Source organism: Pristiophorus japonicus, unplaced genomic scaffold, assembly GCF_044704955.1.
Source record: "Pristiophorus japonicus isolate sPriJap1 unplaced genomic scaffold, sPriJap1.hap1 HAP1_SCAFFOLD_112, whole genome shotgun sequence".
In the NCBI taxonomy this organism is placed as follows: Eukaryota; Metazoa; Chordata; class Chondrichthyes; family Pristiophoridae; genus Pristiophorus; species Pristiophorus japonicus.
The window spans coordinates 1,534,130-1,553,784 of record NW_027250777.1 but is presented as its reverse complement, the minus strand read 5'-3'; the positions used below and the strand labels follow the sequence as shown (position 1 = coordinate 1,553,784).

At 45.3% G+C, this 19,655-nt stretch overlaps 1 non-coding gene across 1 annotated transcript; it reads right to left on the bottom strand.

Moving 5' to 3' along the window:
• Positions 1-5,060: 5,060 nt before the first annotated feature.
• trnan-guu (transfer RNA asparagine (anticodon GUU)) lies at positions 5,061-5,134 on the bottom strand. Its single transcript has one exon. It is a non-coding gene; the product is annotated as a tRNA-Asn (tRNA).
• Between the last annotated feature and the right edge of the window lie 14,521 nt (positions 5,135-19,655).

Below are 19,655 nucleotides of genomic sequence, written 5' to 3'. Positions count from 1 at the left end.
GTTTTTATTCTTTGCACAAGTTTACCTTCGTAATCTATCTTTCCTTTCTTTATTGCTTTCTTAGTCATTCTTTGCTGTCGTTTAAAATTTTCCCAATCTTCTATTTTCCCACTAACCTTGGCCACCTTATACGCATTGGTTTTTAATTTGATACTCTCCTTTATTTCCTTGGTTATCCACGGCTGGTTATCCCTTCTCTTACTGTCCTTCTTTTTCACTGGAATATATTTTTGTTGAGCACTATGAAAGAGCCCCTTAAAAGTCCTCCACTGTTCCTCAATTGTGCCACCGTTTAATCTGTGTTTCCAGTCTACTTTAGCCAACTCTGCCCTCATCCCACTATAGTCCCCTTTGTTTCAGCATGGTACGCTCGTTTGAGACACTACTTCCTCAGCCTCAATCTGTATTACAAATTCAACCATACTGTGATCACTTATTCCGAGAGGATCTTTTACTAGCTTCAATCATTAATTTTCTCTTTACATGTGATGAACTTTTATCCCTATCTCGTTTACACACTGTATTTTAGGAGAATGGTTTAAAATTTTAAGTGCTTATTGTCATGTATTCAACCAACATTGTAACCCATGTATAATCTGACCTCAGTTGTACACTGTGAGAACAATGACCACTAGGTGGTGAACTTGTGGGAGACACTTCTAACCTGGACCTTCAGGTATAAAAGGGGAAGCTCCACCCATTTTCATCACTTGAGTGCTAAGGAATAAAGGACAGGCCACAGACTGACCTTTTCTCAAGCATGGGCCTCGTGTGCATTTCTACTGTATAGTAAGGATGTATCAATGGCGACGAGAAACTTGGATTTAAACCACGTGAGCATGGCCGCTAGCAGAATAGACGAGAGATACTGTGTAAAGGAATGGTTGGGACAGAGAATCAACATTGTTGAAGCAGCACACAGTTCTCCAGGCAGACAAGGGCAATCGGGTATGCCCCAACATGTAGTCGAACCCAGAGGGCGAATTCGACAGAGATAATGGCAAGCAGAACGGCGATTCACACCATTGCAAGGGACAATGTGGCCAGTAATGGGGCCATCAACACCTGTTAATGGCACACTCAAGGACAGTCACAGGGGTAGTCAGGGACGATTGATGAGCAAGGGATCTTTTGTTTCCAACAACAGCTCATGTTGGAGGCATGGAGGCACAAACTCAGCCGGAGTTTGCAGAGATGAACAAAATACCTACAGAAATTGCAGAAATGAACGCTGGGGGAAATCGCTGGAAGCTGAATTTCAGTGAGTTCATGTGGAGCACGTATACAGTTCATACACCAGGACGTCACCGATAATGATGAAAGTGCTCCTCAGTGGCATCCCAGTATCAATGGAGCTAGACACGGGGGCTAGCCAGTCCCTGATGGGTATCAAATAGTTTGAAAAGTTGTGGGCGTCCAAGGCCAGTAGGGCCAAAATTATCACGGATTGACGCACAGGTACGGACATACACCAAGGAGATCATTCCGGTGCTTTGCAGCGCCACGATAATCGTGACCCACAAAGATTCGGAGAACAGGTTGCCACTCTGGGTTGTCCCGGGGGACGGTCCCGCACTACTGGGGAGCAGTTGGCTTGCTGTCATGAACTGGAAATGGGGCAATGTTAATGCTATTTCCTCTGTGGAGCGAGTTTCATGCTCACAGATCCTGCACAAATTTGACTCATTATTTCAACCCGGCATTGGCACTTTCATGGGGGCCAAGGTAGTGATTCACATAAACCCGGAAGCCAGGCCAGGACACCACAAGGCCAGAGCGGTGCCGTACGTGATGCGGGAAAAGATAGAAGGTGAATTGAACCGCCTGCTGAGGGAAGGTATCATTTTGCCAGTCGAATTCAGTGACTGGGCGAGCCCGATTGTACCGGTGTTCAAAGCGGATGGGTCAGTCAGGATATATGGTGATTACAAGGCCTCCATCAATCGGGTGTCACTCCAAGACCAGTACCCGCTAGCGAGAGTGGAGGACCTCTTTGCGATGCTATCCGGTGGCAAACCTTTTTCAAAATTGGACCTGACCTCAGCTTACATGACCCAGGAGCTGGCGAGTGAGTTGAAGAAGCTGACCACTATCACGACACACAAGGGGTTGTTTGAGTACAACAGATGTCCGTTCAGGATTCGCTCAGCCACCGCGATCTTCCAACGAAATATGGAAAGCCTCCTCAAGTCGATTCCAGGGACGATGGTTTTTCAGGACGACATCCTCATCACGGGTTACGATACTGAAGAACACCTCCACAACCTGGAGGAGGTGCTACGCAGACTGGACCGGGTAGGGCTGCGACTGAAAAAGGCGAAGTGCATCTTCCTAGCTCCAGAGGGAGAATTCCTGGGGATGAGGATAGGAGTAGACGGGATGAGCCCTACTGCGTCCAAGACGGAAGTGATCCAGAGAGCACCCAGACCCCGTAACAAGACGGAGCTGCGTTTGTTCCTGGGGCTCCCCAACTATTTGGTAACTTTCTTCCCAAATTGAGCACGCTGCTCGAGCCGCTACACGTGCTCCGAAGCAAAGGTCGCGAATGGGTCTGGGGGGACAGCCAGGAAAGGGCTTTTAATAGAGCACACAATTTGTTATGTTCCAACAATCTGTTAACGCGATATGACCAATGTAAGAAACTTGTGTTAACGTGCGATGCGTCGTCCTATGGTGTCGGGTGTGTGTTGCAGCATGTCAATGCCAAGGGTCAGTTACAGCCGGTAGCTTATGCCTCCAGAAGTCTGTCCCAGGCAGAAAGGGGCTACGGGATGATAGAAAAGGAGGCGCTCGCATGTGTATATTCGGTAAAGATAATGCACCAGTACCTGTTTGGCAGGAAATTTGAGCTGGAGACAGATCACAAACCCCTCACATCCCTTTTGGCCGACAACAAGGCCATAAATGCAAACGCATCAGTCCGCATACAGAGGTGGGCACTCACGTTAGCCACCTATGACTACACAATTCGGCACAGACCGGGCACTGAAAACTGCGCCGATGCACTCAGCAGGCTCCCACTCGACACCACTGAGCGGGCTACCAAGCATGCCGCTGAGATGGTCATGGCTGTTGAAGCTTTCGCAAGTGAAGGCTCACCTGTGACAGCCGGTCAGATTAATGTCTGGACAAATAGAGACCCGCTATTGTCTCGAGTCAAGAAATGTGTCCTGCATGGGGACTGGGCAGCCACGTACAGGGCATGCCCTGAGGAATTTAAACCATTTCACAAGGGCAGGGATGAACTCTCGATTCAGGCCGATTGCCTACTGTGGGGAAACCGTGTAGTCATGCCCCAGATGGGCAGAGAGGTGTTCATCAGAGAACTCCACAATGAGCATCCGGGCATTGTCATGATGAAGGCAATTGCCAGGTCACACGTTTGGTGGCCAGGGATAGATGCAGATCTGGAAGTTTGTGTTCGCAGGTGCAACACGTGTGCCCAGCTGGGCAATGCGCCCAGGGAAGCCCCCCTTAGCCCCTGGCCATGGCCAGCCAAGCCTTGGTCACGCATCCATGATGACGACGCAGGTCCTTTCATCGGAAAAATGTTTTTGGTTGTAGTAGACGCCCACTCCAAATGGATCGAGTGTGACATTTTAAATTCAAGCACATCCTCTGCCACGATAGAAAGTCTACGGGCAATGTTCGCCGCCCACGGTCTACCGGAGATCTTGGTCAGCGACAATGGCCCGTGCTTCACAAGCACTGAATTCCAGGACTTCATGGCAGGCAATGAAATTAACCATGTCAGAAAGGCACCGTTCAAGCCAGCCTCAAACGGCCAGGCAGAACGAAAAGTGCAGATAATCAAACAGGGGATGCTCAGAATCCAAGCGGGTTCCCTACAAAGCCACTTATCACGCCTCCTGTTGGCCAATAGATCTCGACCACACTCGCTCACAGGGGTTCCACTCGCAGGGCTGCTAATGATAAGGACGCTCAAAACCTGTTATCCCTTATACTCCCCACCATGAAAGAAATTGTTGAGAGCAGGCGCCAATCACAATATAACTACCATGACAGGAATGCGAGGGCACGATATATTGGTGTAAACGACCCTGTTGTTATCCACAACTACACTGCAGGGCCTAAATGGCTCGCAGGCACTGTGATTGCCAAAGAGGGCAATAGGACTCTGGTCGTTAAACTTACCAATGGACAAATCTGCCGCAAACACGTGGATCAAACAAAAAGGAGGTTCAGCAACGCCAAAGAAGAAGCAGAGGAAGAACATGATATAGAGTTCACTCGAGCACAGGTGACCGAACACCGGAACCAAAGGGAGGAGCGCCCAGTCACTGTGGGCAGTCCGGATAGGCCTGAGGCACCGCAAACAGCAGACACACAGGCCAGCGCACAACAACCGGAGCCCCAACTCAGGCGCTCTACAAGAGAGCGTAAACCACCAGAGAGACTCAACCTGTGATCCCAAAAAGACTTTGGGGTCATGTATTCAACCAGCATTGTAACCCATTTTTAAATTTAAAACCTGATAAAATTGACGACATACCGCCAACGTGCAAAAGTAAGAATTCTTTTAATCACCATTAATTAGCCGATAACCTTCTTCAGAATGAAATAAATAATAATATAATTACTGAGGAACAGTGGTATCTTCAATCATTCATTTTCTCTTTACATGTGATGAAGTTTTATCCCTATCTCATTTACACGCTGTATGAGAATGGTTTAAAATTGTAAGTGTTTATGAGTCAGTTGTAAAACCATTGATTGTGTGTGTGTCTATTCTTGATAGGAGGAGCACTTGAGACCGCAGTTCCAGTTCTATATATGTATCAATAGAATCAATTTCCACCAGTTTCGTTAAACCCAATAACATAATTTATTTCTAATGGGCTGGATGGAGGAACATGATCCATGTAAAAAATTGTTATCGTTTTACTTGAACTGAATGCTCATAAAATATTGGAGTGGGAACTAATTGGATAACAGCACTGCTGGCAACATTTGCGGAATAGATTCGTGCAGCCAAAACGCACAATGACAACCTGGGACTGTGCGGTACCGAATACTCGGGGAAAAACAGTTAAATACTTCGTCCCTGGGTGGGCTCGAACCACCAACCTTTCGGTTAACAGCCGAACGCGCTAACCCATTGCGCCACAGAGACTGATGGACATATAAGGTGCAAGACATCCAAAACCAGGGTGTCAGTCAGTTAAAGCTTCAGATTGCTCTGACCGGTATGGAACTTGTCCACTCTCAGTTGTACTTTTCCCAAATAAATGGAGGGACATTCCTTGTGGATGCGTGGAAGCAGTCTGGTTCCGCACACTGCAGACACTTCCATGTCACCACCAACCAGCTCTCCCACAACCGGTGTGATCTAGCTTCCAGCCTTCCAGTGCCTTGTCTGTGACAAAGTATTCTGATTGTCTCGAAGCCGGTATTAGGTTTGAATTTCTTTTCAGCTCCTGACTGCGGATATTCCTGTGATTCAACGGGAACTAAATGCAGACAGGGACAGTTGGATTCACCATTTCTTTGCTTGGTGAAATTTCAAAGATTGAAAGCGACACACATCAACCCCAAACCTCCCGTAAGATGGATGCCCAGTTGCTGTTTCAAGCTTGAATGCAGGTACAAGCAGAACTTATTCAAAGAAAGTCCAAGTCCCTGAGATGCCTGATTATTTGCACCAAACTCTTTGCAAAGAGTTGAGGTTCATGTTTGGTGATCTGGGCACATCTTTCCCCAAACTACAACACTTCAAACAGAACTCAATGGCTGTAAAGCGCTTTGGGGCGTCATGAGTTCCTGATATGCAAGTCCTTCTTTGCAAAAGTTCGATGCAATTTCAAAATATGCGAGCAATATCAGGGCTCCTCTGGGACCCCTCGTAAATTTCAATGAACAACTCCAAAGGGAAATCACAGCCCGAGACCAACGAGCCAACTGTTTGACAAACGTGAAGATAAGGTGTAACCATGATCAAAGCATTTTTTTGTGTGTCGCTATTCAGAACATAAGAACTTAAGAAGGAGGAGCAGGAGTAGGCCGTATGGCCCCTCGAGCCTGCTCCGCCATTTAATATGATCATGGCTGATCCGATCATGGACTCAAGTCCACATCCCTGCCCGTTCCCCATAAGCCTTATTCCCTTATCAGTGAAGAAGCTATCTCTGTCTTAAACTTATTTAATGTCGTGGCTTTCTCAGCTCTCTGAGGCAGTGAGTTTGACAGATTTACAACCCTCTGAGAGAAGAAATTCCTCCTCATCACAGATTTAAATGGGCGGCCCCTTATTCTGAGATTATGCCCCCAAGTTCTAGTCTCCCCTATCAGTGGAACCATCCTCTCTGCATCCACCTTATCAAGCTCCCTCATTACCTTATACGTTTCGATAAGATCACCTCTCATTCTTCTGAATTCCAATGAGTAGAGGCGCAACCTACTCAACCTTTTCTCATAAGTCGACCGCTCATCTCCAGAGTCAACCCAGTGAACCTTCTCTGAACTGCCTCCAAAGCAAGTATATCCTTTAGTAAATATTGTATGTGTTTGTGATCCTCGCCCAATTGCCAGACTGACGGTTTGAATCGCCCCCACCTTACGAAAGTTCTAGATCCGGGAATTATTATTCAGAGTGTAAATTAAATGAGTCATGGAAAGGGATGCTTCAGTGATAAATCGTAGTATATTTATTTGGTCTAACATACACTGTCTAAAACATGCACTGCTAAACGAAATCACTGTCTCTGTGGAGAATAAAATCCCGCTTACAAACAACATACATACAGTACAGAAATGAACCTAGTAACACGCTGTAATTCCCTGGTGGATTCTAACACCACCCCTACCAATGAATTACCCTCCCCAGAATAGCTCTGAAAAGCTTCACTTCTGAGAAAACCATGAGCCCTTACCCAGCTGGCCTGGGATATCTGGTTACTGGCTTGGGACACTCGCGACCATGTTCACCACCACACGCAGCCCGTTTTCTTGCTCAGCTCAGCTGTGGGAAGTCACTGCCTGGTCTTCAGTCTCGGTGGCTTCTTCTGCAGTACTGCGGCCCCTTCCTCTGGTACATCGATCGGTGGAGCGAGAGCGAGAGGGAGAGGGGGCTCTCTCTCGACACAAGCTGCAAGCTGCAAGCTCCAAGCTTCACACCAAGCTCCAAGCTAAAAATAAAGTGTAAAGGACCCTGTCTTTCTGGGAGTCTTGCTACCCCTATCTTTCCCGCCAATCTTTAAAACCCCTTTGTTTCTAAGCACGGGTACTTAGTCAGTGATGGGCCATCCCACCCATGCATTGGGCTGATGGCCCTTAGTCTGGGCATCTCTCTGAGCCTTTGTGTTGCGAAAGCCCCAGCTCCTCCTTGGCTGGCCAGGCTGGTGGGTTCATTGTTCTGTGTCTCCTTCTGAGATGGAGGTGAGAAGTGCTTTTACAAATTAGAGTGGCTTTGTCAGTGGCCCCCCTTCCTGGCCGACAGCTCTTTTGTCAATGGATGACTGACAGTTCTTTTGTCCCAGCTAACTGCCAGCGGTCTCTGGAGTTTGAACAAAACCAAATTTTTTACATATCTGCGCAGGGTGTCCCCAGCACAGGGAAAATAGTCTCAGAAAAATAAAATCCACAAAATATTCTCGACTGAGTCCATTCTTTAAACAGAAACTTTGTGATCTCTTCATTCTGCTCTGCTAATTATCGATCTTGCCACGTAAAAAGTGCATTGGCATTGCAATGCATTAATGTAAAATTAATGAAAAGAAAATGCAACGTTTTGTCGAGTGCAAAACATGCAGTGCCTGCATTTCAAAAAGCATTGCTTTTATTCATCCTGCGGAATGCATATTGCACAGATAATCTCAGCACACATTGTGCAGGCAAAGGCAGCATTCGACAACAAAGTGATTTGTCCTCCGCTGATTTGTAGCAGATAACTGACGATTGAGTACACAATTTGACAACTAGACTTGTAGATCAAGCATCAATGAAAAAGGCAACAAAACTGCCCACCAGCACCAGGTGTCTTTCACTTGTTTGTCCCAAATTTTCAGCAGCTGGGACAACAAGAATTTAGGTTTCACTGAGATTTGAACTCAAATCACTAGATTTAAAGTCAATAGGGCTCACCATTACACCATGGAACCAACTATTCCAAAACATTTGAAACATACTTCGTCACAGACAAGGCACTGGAAGGCTGGAAGGTAGATCACACCGGTTGTGGGAGAGCTGGTTGGTGGTGACATGGAAGTGCCTGCAGTGTGCGGGACCAGACTGCTTCCACACATCCACAATGAATGTCCCACCCTTTACTTGGGAAAAGTACAACTGAGAGTGGATAAGTTCCATCCCGGTCGGAGCAATCTGAAGCTTTAACTGACTGACACCCTGGTTTTGCATGTCTTGCAGTGTGTATCTGTGGCGCAATGGTTTAGTGCATTCGGCTGGTAACTGAAAGGTGGGTAATCCAAACCCATCTCCGGGCGAAGCCTTTTAATGTTTTTCCCCGAGGATTCGGTGCCGCACAGTTCCGGGTTGTCATTGTGCATTTTGGCTTCACGAATATATTCCGCAAACATTGCAAGCTTTGCTGTTATCCAGTGAGTTCCCACTCCAATACTTTTATGATCATTCAGCACAAGTAAAACGATAACAATTTTTTACATGGATCATGTTCCTCCATCCAGTCCAACGTAAATAAATTATGTTATTGAGTTTAAAGGAACTGGTGAAAATTGATTCTATTGATGCATATATCGAACTGGAACTTCGGTCTCAAGTGCTCCTCCTATCAAGAATAGACACACACACAATCAATGGTTTTACAACTGAGTCATAAACACTTACAATTTCTCATACAGCATGTAAATGAGATAGGGATAAAAATTCATCACATGTAAAGAGAAAATGAATGATTAAAGATACTACTGTCCCTCAGTAACTATATTATTATTTATTTCATCCTGAAAAAGGTTATCGGTTATTTAACGGTGATTAAATGAATTCTTATTTTTTCATATTAGCTGCATGTCGTCAATTTTATAAGGTTTTGAATTGAAAAAAGCTGTTACAGAAGTTACCGCCCTGACCTGGAATCGAAGCTGTGTTTCGGTGGCAGAAGGAGTGGTTTTACCCAAACATTTAAAGGTGATTTGAAAGAATCACGTGAAGTTAAATTCAGATCAACGTTGCGATGTGTTTCGGTGTGAAACAAGTGGATTGAAAAGGACAATAATGACACCAAGCATTACGATGCAGCGATGCAGCAATGCAGCGTTCCCTGGTGGTCCAGTGATTAGGATTCGGCGCTCTCACCACCGCGGCCCTGGGTCGATTTCCGGCCAGGGAAATTGCACTTCCATCAAAATTAAACCTTAGAAGAAAGAGTTACATGCATCTCATGTGGAAAAAAAGATTCATTGATTTAAACATAATTAATGAATCCATTGTAGAACTTCAATCATTTAATTTGCCCTGAGTATGTGAGGAACATTTATCCCGACCTCATTGTATTTTAGGAGCATGGTCCAGCCCCGGTATCTCCACCTGTGAAAGTAGGAAACTGCTGGAAATACACAACAGGACGGGTAGCCTTTGACAAACAATTAAACCCAGGTTACAGACTCTCTTCTTTCACGTGTCCTTTGCGGGACACTTGTTCCTCTTTAATTTTACAGGCTGACTGAGTTCACTAACCGCGGGGAGAGAGTAGGTGCCTCCGCGGCCCCACTGTGCTAACATGGAAGATAACACAATGGGGATGTGGGGTGTTGGGTGGGGATCAGTGACATGTTTGTGTAAAGGGCAGCGGAGGAGAAGGATTGACAGCTGTCAGTGAGGGACAGAAGTTGTTTAAGGTGAGCCAACACATTCCCGATCAGCACAGAAGGCATTCACTGGTCAGCTGCCCTCTGCTGTACTTCTGGTCAGAGCGGTTTCTGCAGTGGAGCCGTTATCACATTTGCTTTCCACGTGAAAGGATCCCGTGCAGGAAGATTATGTTTAAACTTGCTGTGGATGAACAGTCATGGGCGAGTTTATTCTCCTGTCAAAAGAGCGACAGTGGCTTTTCCCTTATTCTTTAATTGCTCTTTATTTCACTTCACTAAATAGATATATTTGAGTGAGAGAAATTGTTCCAGAGTGTCGCACACTTCGTCTTTTGTTCCCTTTTAAACACATAAAATGAGGCCGGGGGAATAAATCCAGAAAACAAAGCCGAGGGATATAGAGAAGAGGAAGAGAGAAGGGGAAATACTGCCTCTACCCAGAACTAATGCAGAAACTCCTCTGCTGCGCTCGGGGTGGCCACCCGCAGCCTGGATACACTAACGTCCCAACAGTTCATTGATTGTCGGAGTGGGACCGTGCGGCGCTTCAGAAGTCAGGTCGAAAAAGCAAAGTCACTGATTCAGTCCCATGTGCTTCTCTGACTGACACCGGGGAAACGGTGAGACAGATTTTGGAGCATAGATCTGGTTATTGTGAAACAGCAAAGAAAATATGAAGTCTGGAATTAAATTATTGAATGTGTATCCTGCTCGTTTCGTGGTTAGGCATTCACAGAGGGAGCCCGAGTTCGGAAAGTAACTTTTTAATTCAAACTTTTTTCAAATAATTACATGCAATTCACTAAACTCTGTGGGAGGTGGGGTGATTAAAACATCACCGATCGGAAAGGAATTGTCCGCGGGAAGCCTCCAACCGGAATTTTTGGGCCAATATTCCCAACTGGATTGTTTTGCAGACTTACAGTTAATACTTCAATAACTGAACTGCAATAATTTCAGGCGCTTTCATCATAGATGATATTTTACACCCTATCTGACTTAACACACTCTGAATTTTTGAAATTGGTTTCAAATGTTCATTGCTCAGAAGTCAAGGAACGTGGGGTACTTTTTTCAATTTATTTCATAGCAAATATATTCTAAAATGATGTTTCTGCCCAGGCTCGAACCGGGGTCTTTTCGTGTGTGAGACAAACATGATAACCACTCCACTACAGAAATCACTGCTAAAATTAGTGCCCAGAGAGAAGTGTTAAGCCAGAAGGTGTAATTCTGAATCCCTTTCTGTGAAAAAATCTTTTCACAAACATTTCTCTGACCGAAGCTGCACAAGTCAAAAATGTTCCTTTCAAAGTCGTCAAACTCCCAAATTAACGCACCCCCCGAATCTTCTGGATGAGAAAGCTCTAGTTGTGCCGACTCAAACCATAAATCTGACTTTACTCACCCTGTATTTTAGGAGATTGGTTTAAAATGTTCATTGCTCATAAGACACGGAACCTGGGGCTACTTTTGTTCAATGTATTTCACAGCAAATATATTCTAAAATAAAGCACGCGCCCAGGCTCAAACCAGTGACATTTCATGTGGGAGGTGAACATGATAACGGCTACACTACGAAAACCTTTCCTGAAACCAGCCCCCGGTTCGTCATTTGTACCACAATTAAACCCAATGAGATCGGGATAAAAGTTCCTCACATGCTCATGGCAAAATAAATGGAAAAAGATTTACAAAATAATTTATGTATTAATTACTGATGTTCAAGTCAATGATTCTTATTTTTTATACATGATTTGCATATAGATCTGTAAAATAAATGAACTCTTTTTTTTATAAGGTTTTGAATTAAAAGTACAACTTCCCAGGGTGGGAATTGAATCCAGGACACAACGTTGAGAGTATTGAATCCTTACCACTCGACAACCAGGGACGGACAGACCGTTTTACTGCTGCATCATTATAGTTCATGACATTATTGTCATTTTCAGTTCACTTGATTCACACCGAAAAAGATTGTAACTGTTGTGTATGTGTGATGTCTGTAACACTGCTATGCAACACTGAATGTACTCTTACACTGTGCACACCTTACCTACACCAGAGGATGCTGCTGCTTGAGACCGAAAGGTTACCTGCAACCCAGTATGTAAAGCAGCTCACAGCTTGGTGTCCTCACTCGAGGAGCTTCAAATAAATGACTACAGGTCTCCACAGTTTAAGTATCATACATTGCCTCGTGGAGTCATTACTAAAGGTGACTACATACACTACAGTAAACGCCACTTGAAATCACATTCAAATGATTCACTGAATCCACCCCTTGTACCACCGCAACATAGGTTCGATTCTTGGTCAGGGAGATAATATTTACAACAGTTTTCAAATTAATAGCCCTATATAAATGTCAACATGCAGCTAATGTGAAAAAATTAATTCATTTAATCATGTTCAATGAACCGATAACTTTCATTTGCAGAATTAAAGAAATGATAATATGGTTACTGAGGGATAGTGGTACATAAGAATATAAGAACATAAAAATTAGGAACAGGAGTCGGCCATCTAGCCCCTCGAGCCTGCTCCGCCATTCAACAAGATCATGGCTGATCTGGCCGTGGACTCAGCTCCACTTATCCGCCCGCTCCTCATAACCCTTAATTCCCTTATTGGTTAAAAATCTATCGATCTGTGGCTTGAATACATTCAATGCGCTAGCCTCAACTGCTTTCTTGGGCAGAGAATTCCACAGATTCACAACCCTCTGGGAGAAGGAATTCCTTCTCAACTTGGTTTTAAATTGGCTCCCCCGCATTTTGAGGCTGTGCCCCCAAGTTCTAGTCTCCCCGACCAGTGGAAACAATCTATCTGCCTCTATCTTGTCTATCCTTTTCATTATTTTAAATGTTTCTACAAGATCACCCCTCATCCTTCTGAACTCCAACGAGTCAAGACCCAGTCTACTCAATCTATCATCATAAGGTAACCCACTCAACTCCGGAATCAGCAGAGTGAATTGTCTCTGTACCCCCTCCAAAGCTAGTATATCCTTCCTTAAGTAAGGTGACCAAAACTGCACGCAGTACTCCAGGTGCGGCCTCACCAATACCCTATACAGTTGCAGCAGGACCTCGCTGCTTTTGTACTCCATGCCTCTCGCAATGAAGGCCAACATTCCATTCGCCTACCTGATTACCTGTTGCATCTGCAAACTAACTTTTTGGGATTCATGCACAAGGATCCCCATGTCCCTCTGCACCGCAGCATGTTGCAATTTCTCCCCATTCAAATAATATTCCCTTTTTACTGTTTTTTTTTCCCAAGGTGGATGACCTCACACTTTCCGACATTGTATTCCATCTGCCAAACCTTAGCCCATTCATTTAACCTATCTAAATCTCTTTGCAGCCTCTCTGTCCTCTACACAACCTGCTTTCCGACTAATCTTTGTGTCATCTGCAAATTTTGTTGCACTACACTCTGTCCCCTCTTCCAGGTCATCTATGTATATTGTGAACAGTTGTGGTCCCAGCACCGAGCCCTGTGGCACACCACTAACCACCGATTTCCAACCCGAAAAGGGCCCATTTATCCCGACTCTCTGCTTTCTGTTAGCTAGCCAATTCTCTATCCATGCTAATACATTTCCACTGACTCCGCGTATCTTTATCTTCTGCAGTAACCTTTTGTGTGGTACCTTATCGAATGCCTTTTGAAAATCTAAATACACCACATCCATCGGTACACCTCTATCCAACATGCTCGTTATATCCTCAAAGAATTCCAATAAATTAGTTAAACATGATTTCCCCTTCATGAATCCATGCTGCGTCTGCTTGATTGCACTATTCCTATCTTGATGTCCCACTATTTCTTCCTTCATGATAGTTTCAAGCATTTTCCCTACTACAGATGTTAAACTAACCAGCCTATAGTTATCTGCCTTTTGTCTGCCCCCTTTTTTAAACAGAGGCGTTACATTAGCTGCTTTCCAATCCGCTGGTACCTCCGCAGAGTACAGAGAATTTTGGTAGATTGTAACGAATGCAATTGCTATAACATCCGCCATCTCTTTTAATACCCTGGCATTTCATCAGGACCAGGGGACTTGTCTACCTTGAGTCCCATTAGCCTGTCCAGCACTACCCCCTAGTGATAGTGATTGTTTCAAGGTCCTCTCTTCCCACATTCCTGTGACCAGCAATTTCTGGCATGGTTTCTGTGTCTTCCATTGTGAAGACCGAAGCAAAATAATTGTTTAAGGTCTCAGCCATTTCCACATTTAGAAACATAGAAACATATAAAATAGGTGCAGGAGTAGGCCATTCGGCCCTTCTAGACTGCACCACCATTCAATGAGTTCATGGCTGAACATGTAACTTCAGTACCCCATTCCTGCTTTCTCACCATACCCCTTGATTCCCCTATTAGTAAGGACTTCATCTAACTCCTTTTTGAATATATTCAGTGAATTGGCCTCAACAACTTTCTGTGGTAGAGAATTCCACAGGTTCACCACTCTCTGGGTGAAGAAATTCCTCCTCATCTCGGTCCTAAATGGCTTCCCCCTTATCCTTAGACTGTGTCCCCTGGTTCTGGAATTCCCCAACATTGGGAAGATTCTTCCTGCATCTAACCTGTCTAACCCCGTCAGAATTTTAAACGTTTCTATGAGGTCCCCTCTCATTCTTCTGAACTCCAGTGAATACAAGCCCAGTTGATCCAATCTTTCTTGATAGGTCAGTCCCGCCATCCCGGGAATCAGTCTGGTGAACCTTCGCTGCACTCCCTCAATAGCAAGAATGTCCTTCCTCAGTTTAGGAGACCAAAACTGTACACAATACTCCAGGTGTGGCCTCACCAAGGCCCTGTACATTTGTAGCAACACCTCCCTGCCCCTGTACTCAAATCCCCTCGCTATGAAGGCCAACATGCCATTTGCTTTCTTAACCGCCTGCTGTACCTGCATGCCAACCTTCAATGACTGATGTACCATGACACCCAGGTCTCTTTGCATCTCCCCTTTTCGTAATCTGTCACCATTCAGATAATAGTCTGTCTCTCTGTTTTTACCTCCAAAGTGGATAACCTCACATTTATCCACATTATACTTCATCTGCCATGCATTTGCCCACTCACCTAACCTATCCAAGTCGCTCTGCAGCCTCATAGCATCCTCCTCGCAGCTCACACTGCCAGCCAACTTAGTGTCATCCGCAAATTTGGAGATACTACTTTTAATCCCCTCGTCTAAATCATTAATGTACAGTGTAAACAGCTGGGGCCCCAGCACAGAACCTTGCGGTACCCCACTAGTAACTGCCTGCCATTCTGAAATGTCCCCATTTACTCCTACTCTTTGATTCCTGTCTGACAACCAGTTCTCAATCCATGTCAGCACACTACCCCCAATCCCATGTGCTTTAACTTTGCACATTAATCTCTTGTGTGGGACCTTGTCGAAAGCCTTCTGAAAGTCCAAATATACCACATCAACTGGCTCTCCCTTGTCCACTCTGCTGGAAACATCCTCAAAAAATTCCAGAAGATTTGTCAAGCATGATTTCCCTTTCATAAATCCATGCTGACTTGGACCTATCATATTACCTCTTTCCAAATGCACAGCTATGACATCATTAATAATTGATTCCATCATTTTATCAAGTACCGATGTCAGGCTGACCGGTCTATAATACCCTGTTTTCTCTCTCCCTCCTTTTTTAAAAAGTGGTGTTACATTGGCTACCCTCCACTCCATAGGAACTGATCCAGATTCAATGGAATGTTGGAAAATGACTGTCAATGCATCCACTATTTCCAAGGTCACCTCCTTAAGTACTCTGGGATGCAGTGCATCAGGCCCTGGGGATTTATCGGCCTTCAATCCCATCAATTTCCCCAACACAATTTCCCGACTAATAAGGATGTCCCTCAGTTCCTCCTCCTTACTAGACCCTCCGACCCCTTTTATATCCGGAAGGTTGTTTGTGTCCTCCTCAGTGAATACCGAACCAAAGTACTTGTTCAATTGGTCCGCCATTTCTTTGTTCCCCGTTATGACGTCCCCTGATTCTGACTGCAGGGGACCTACGTTTGTCTTTACTCACCTTTTTCTCTTTACATATCTATAGAAACTTTTGCAATCCGTCTTAATGTTCCCTGCAAGCTTCTTCTCGTGCTCCATTTTCTCTGCCCTAATCAAACCCTTTGTCCTCCTCTGCTGAGTTCTAAATTTCTCCCAGTCCCTGGGTTCACTGCTATTTCTGGCCAATTTGTATGCCACTTCCTTGGCTTTAATGCTATTCCTGATTTCCCTTGATAGCCACGGTTGAGCCACCTTCCCTTTTTTATTTTTACGCCAGACAGGAATGTACATTGTTGTAGTTCATCCATGCGGTCTCTAAATGTCTGCCATTGCCCATCCACAGTCAACCCCTTCAGTATCATTCGCCAATCTATCCTAGCCAATTCACGCCTCATACCTTCAAAGTTACCCTTCTTTAAGTTCTGGACCATGGTCTCTGAATTAGCTGTTTCGTTCTCCATCCTAATGCAGAATTCCACCATATTATGGTCACTCTTCCCCAAGGGGCCTCGCACAATGAGAATTGCTAATTAATCCTCTCTCATTACACAACACCCAGTCTAAGATGGCCTCCCCCCGAGTTGGTCCCTCGACATATTGGTCTAAAAAACCATCCCTTGTGCACTCCAGGAAATCCTCCTCCACCGTATTACTTCCAGTTTGGTTAACCCAGTCTATGTGCATATTAAAGTCACCCATTATAACTGCTGCACCTTTATTGCACGCACCTCTAATTTCATGTTTGATGCCCTCCCCAACATCACTACTACTGTTTGGAGGTCTGTACACAACTCCCACTAACGTTTTTTGCCCTTTGGTATTCTGCAGCTCTACACATATAGATTCCCATTATTAAATCCACCTTCTCATCTTCTAAGGGACCAACATTTACTTTAGTCACTCTTTTCCGTTTTACATATCGGTAAAAGCTTTAACGATCCGTTTTTATGCTTTGCACAAGTTTACCTTCGTAATCTATCTTTCCTTTCTTTATTGCTTTCTTAGTCATTCTTTGCTGTCGTTTAAAATTTTCCCAATCTTCTATTTTCCCACTAACCTTGGCCACCTTATACGCATTGGTTTTTAATTTGATACTCTCCTTTATTTCCTTGGTTATCCACGGCTGGTTATCCCTTCTCTTACCGCCCTTCTTTTTCACTGGAATATATTTTTGTTGAGCACTATGAAAGAGCCCCTTAAAAGTCCTCCACTGTTCCTCAATTGTGCCACCGTTTAGTCTGTGTTTCCAGTCTACTTTAGCCAACTCTGCCCTCATCCCACTATAGTCCCCTTTGTTTCAGCATAGTACGCTCGTTTGAGACACTACTTCCTCAGCCTCAATCTGTATTACAAATTCAACCATACTGTGATCACTTATTCCGAGAGGATCTTTTACTAGCTTCAATCATTAATTTTCTCTTTACATGTGATGAACTTTTATCCCTATCTCGTTTACACACTGTATTTTAGGAGAATGGTTTAAAATTTTAAGTGCTTATTGTCATGTATTCATCCAACATTGTAACCTATATATAATCTGACCTCAGTTGTACACTGTGAGAACAATGATCACGAGGTTGTGAACTTGTGGGAGACACTTCTAACCTGGACCTTCAGGTATAAAAGGGGAAGCTCCACCCACTTTCATCACTTGGGTGCTCAGGAATAAAGGACAGGCCACAGACTGACCTTCTCTCAAGCCTGGGCCTCGTGTGCATTTCTGCTGTATAGTAAGGATGTATCAATGGCGACGAGAAACTGGGATTTAAACCACGTGAGCATGGCCGCTAGCAGTATCGACGAGAGATACTGTGTTAAGGAATGGTTGGGACAGAGAATCAACATTGTTGAAGCAGCACACAGTTCTCCAGGTAGACAAGGGCAATCGGGCATGCCCCAACATGTAGTCGAACCCAGAGGGGGAGTTCGACAGAGATAATGGCAAGCAGAACGGTGATTCACAACATTGCAAGGGACAATGTGGCCAGTAATGGGGCCATCAACACCTGTTAATGACACACTCAAGGACAGTCACAAGGGTAGTCAGGGACGATTGACTAGCAAGGGATCTTTTGTTTCCAACAACAGCTCATGTTGGAGGCATGGAGGCACAAACTCAGCCGGAGGTTGCAGAGATAAGCAAAATACCTACAGAAATTGCAGAAATGAACGCTGGGGGAAATCGCTGGAAGCTGAATTTCAGTGAGTTCATGTGGAGCACGTATACAGTTCATACACCAGGACGCCACCGATAATGATGAAAGTGCTCCTCAGTGGCATCCCAGTGTCAATGGAGCTAGACACGGGGGCTAGCCAGTCCCTGATGGGTAACAAATAGTTTGAAAAGTTGTGGGCGTCCAAGGCCAGTAGGGCCAAAAATATCACCGATTGACGCACAGCAACGGACATACACCAAGGAGATCATTCTGCTTCTTGGCAGCGCCACGACAATCGTGACCCACAAAGATTCGTAGAACAGGTTGCCACTCTGGGTTGTCCCGGGGGACGGTGCCGCACTACTGGGGAGGAGTTGGCTTGCTGTCATGAACTGGAAATGGGGCAATGTTAATGCTATTTCCTCTGTGGAGCGAGTTTCATGCTCACAGATCCTACACAAATTTGACTCATTATTTCAACCCGGCATTGGCACTTTCATGGGGGCCAAGGTAGTGATTCACATAAACCCGGAAGCCAGGCCAGGACACCACAAGGCCAGAGCGGTGCCGTACGTGATGTGGGAAAAGATAGAAGGTGAATTGAACCGCCTGCTGAGGGAAGGTATCATTTTGCCAGTCGAATTCAGTGACTGGGCGAGCCCGATTGTACCGGTGTTCAAGGCGGATGGGTCGGTCAGGATACATGGTGATTAGAAGGCCACCATCAATCGGGTGTCACTCCAAGACCAGTACCCGCTACCGAGAGTGGAGGATCTATTTGCGATGCTATCCGGTGGCAAACTTTTTTCAAAATTGGACGTGACCTCAGCTTACATGACCCAGGATCTGGCGAGAGAGTTGATGAAGCTGACCACCATCACGACATACAAGGGTTGTTTGAGTGCAACAGATGTCCGTTCGGGATTCGCTCGGCCGCCGCGATCTTCCAATGAAATATGGAAAGCCTCCTCAAGTCGATTCCAGGGACGGTGGTTTTTCAGGATGACATCCTCATCACGGGTTACGATACTGAAGAACACCTCCACAACCTGGAGGAGGTGCTACGCAGACTGGACCGGGTAGGGCTGCGACTGAAAAAGGCGAAGTGCATCTTCCTAGCTCCAGAGGTAGAATTCCTGAGGATGACGGTAGGAGTAGAAGGGATGAGCCCTACTGCGTCCAAGACGGAAGCGATCCAGAGAGCACACAGACCCCGTAACACGACGGAGCTGCGTTTGTTCCTGGGGCTCCCCAACTATTTGGTAACTTTCTTCCCAAATTGAGCACGCTGCTAGAGCCGCTACACGTGCTCCTAAGCAAAGGTCGCGAATGGGTCAGGGGGGACAGCCAGGAAAGGGCTTTTAATAGAGCACACAATTTGTTATGTTCCAACAATCTGTTAACGCGATATGACCCATGTAAGAAACTTGTGTTAAAGTGCGATGCGTCGTCCTATGGTGTCGGGTGTGTGTTGCAGCAGGTCAATGCCAAGGGTCAGTTACAGCCGGTAGCTTATGCCTCCAGAAGTCTGTCCCAGGCAGAAAGGGGCTACGGGATGATAGCAAAGGAGGCGCTCGCATGTGTATATTCGGTAAAGAAAATGCACCAGTACCTGTTTGGCAGGAAATTTGAGCTGGAGACAGATCACAA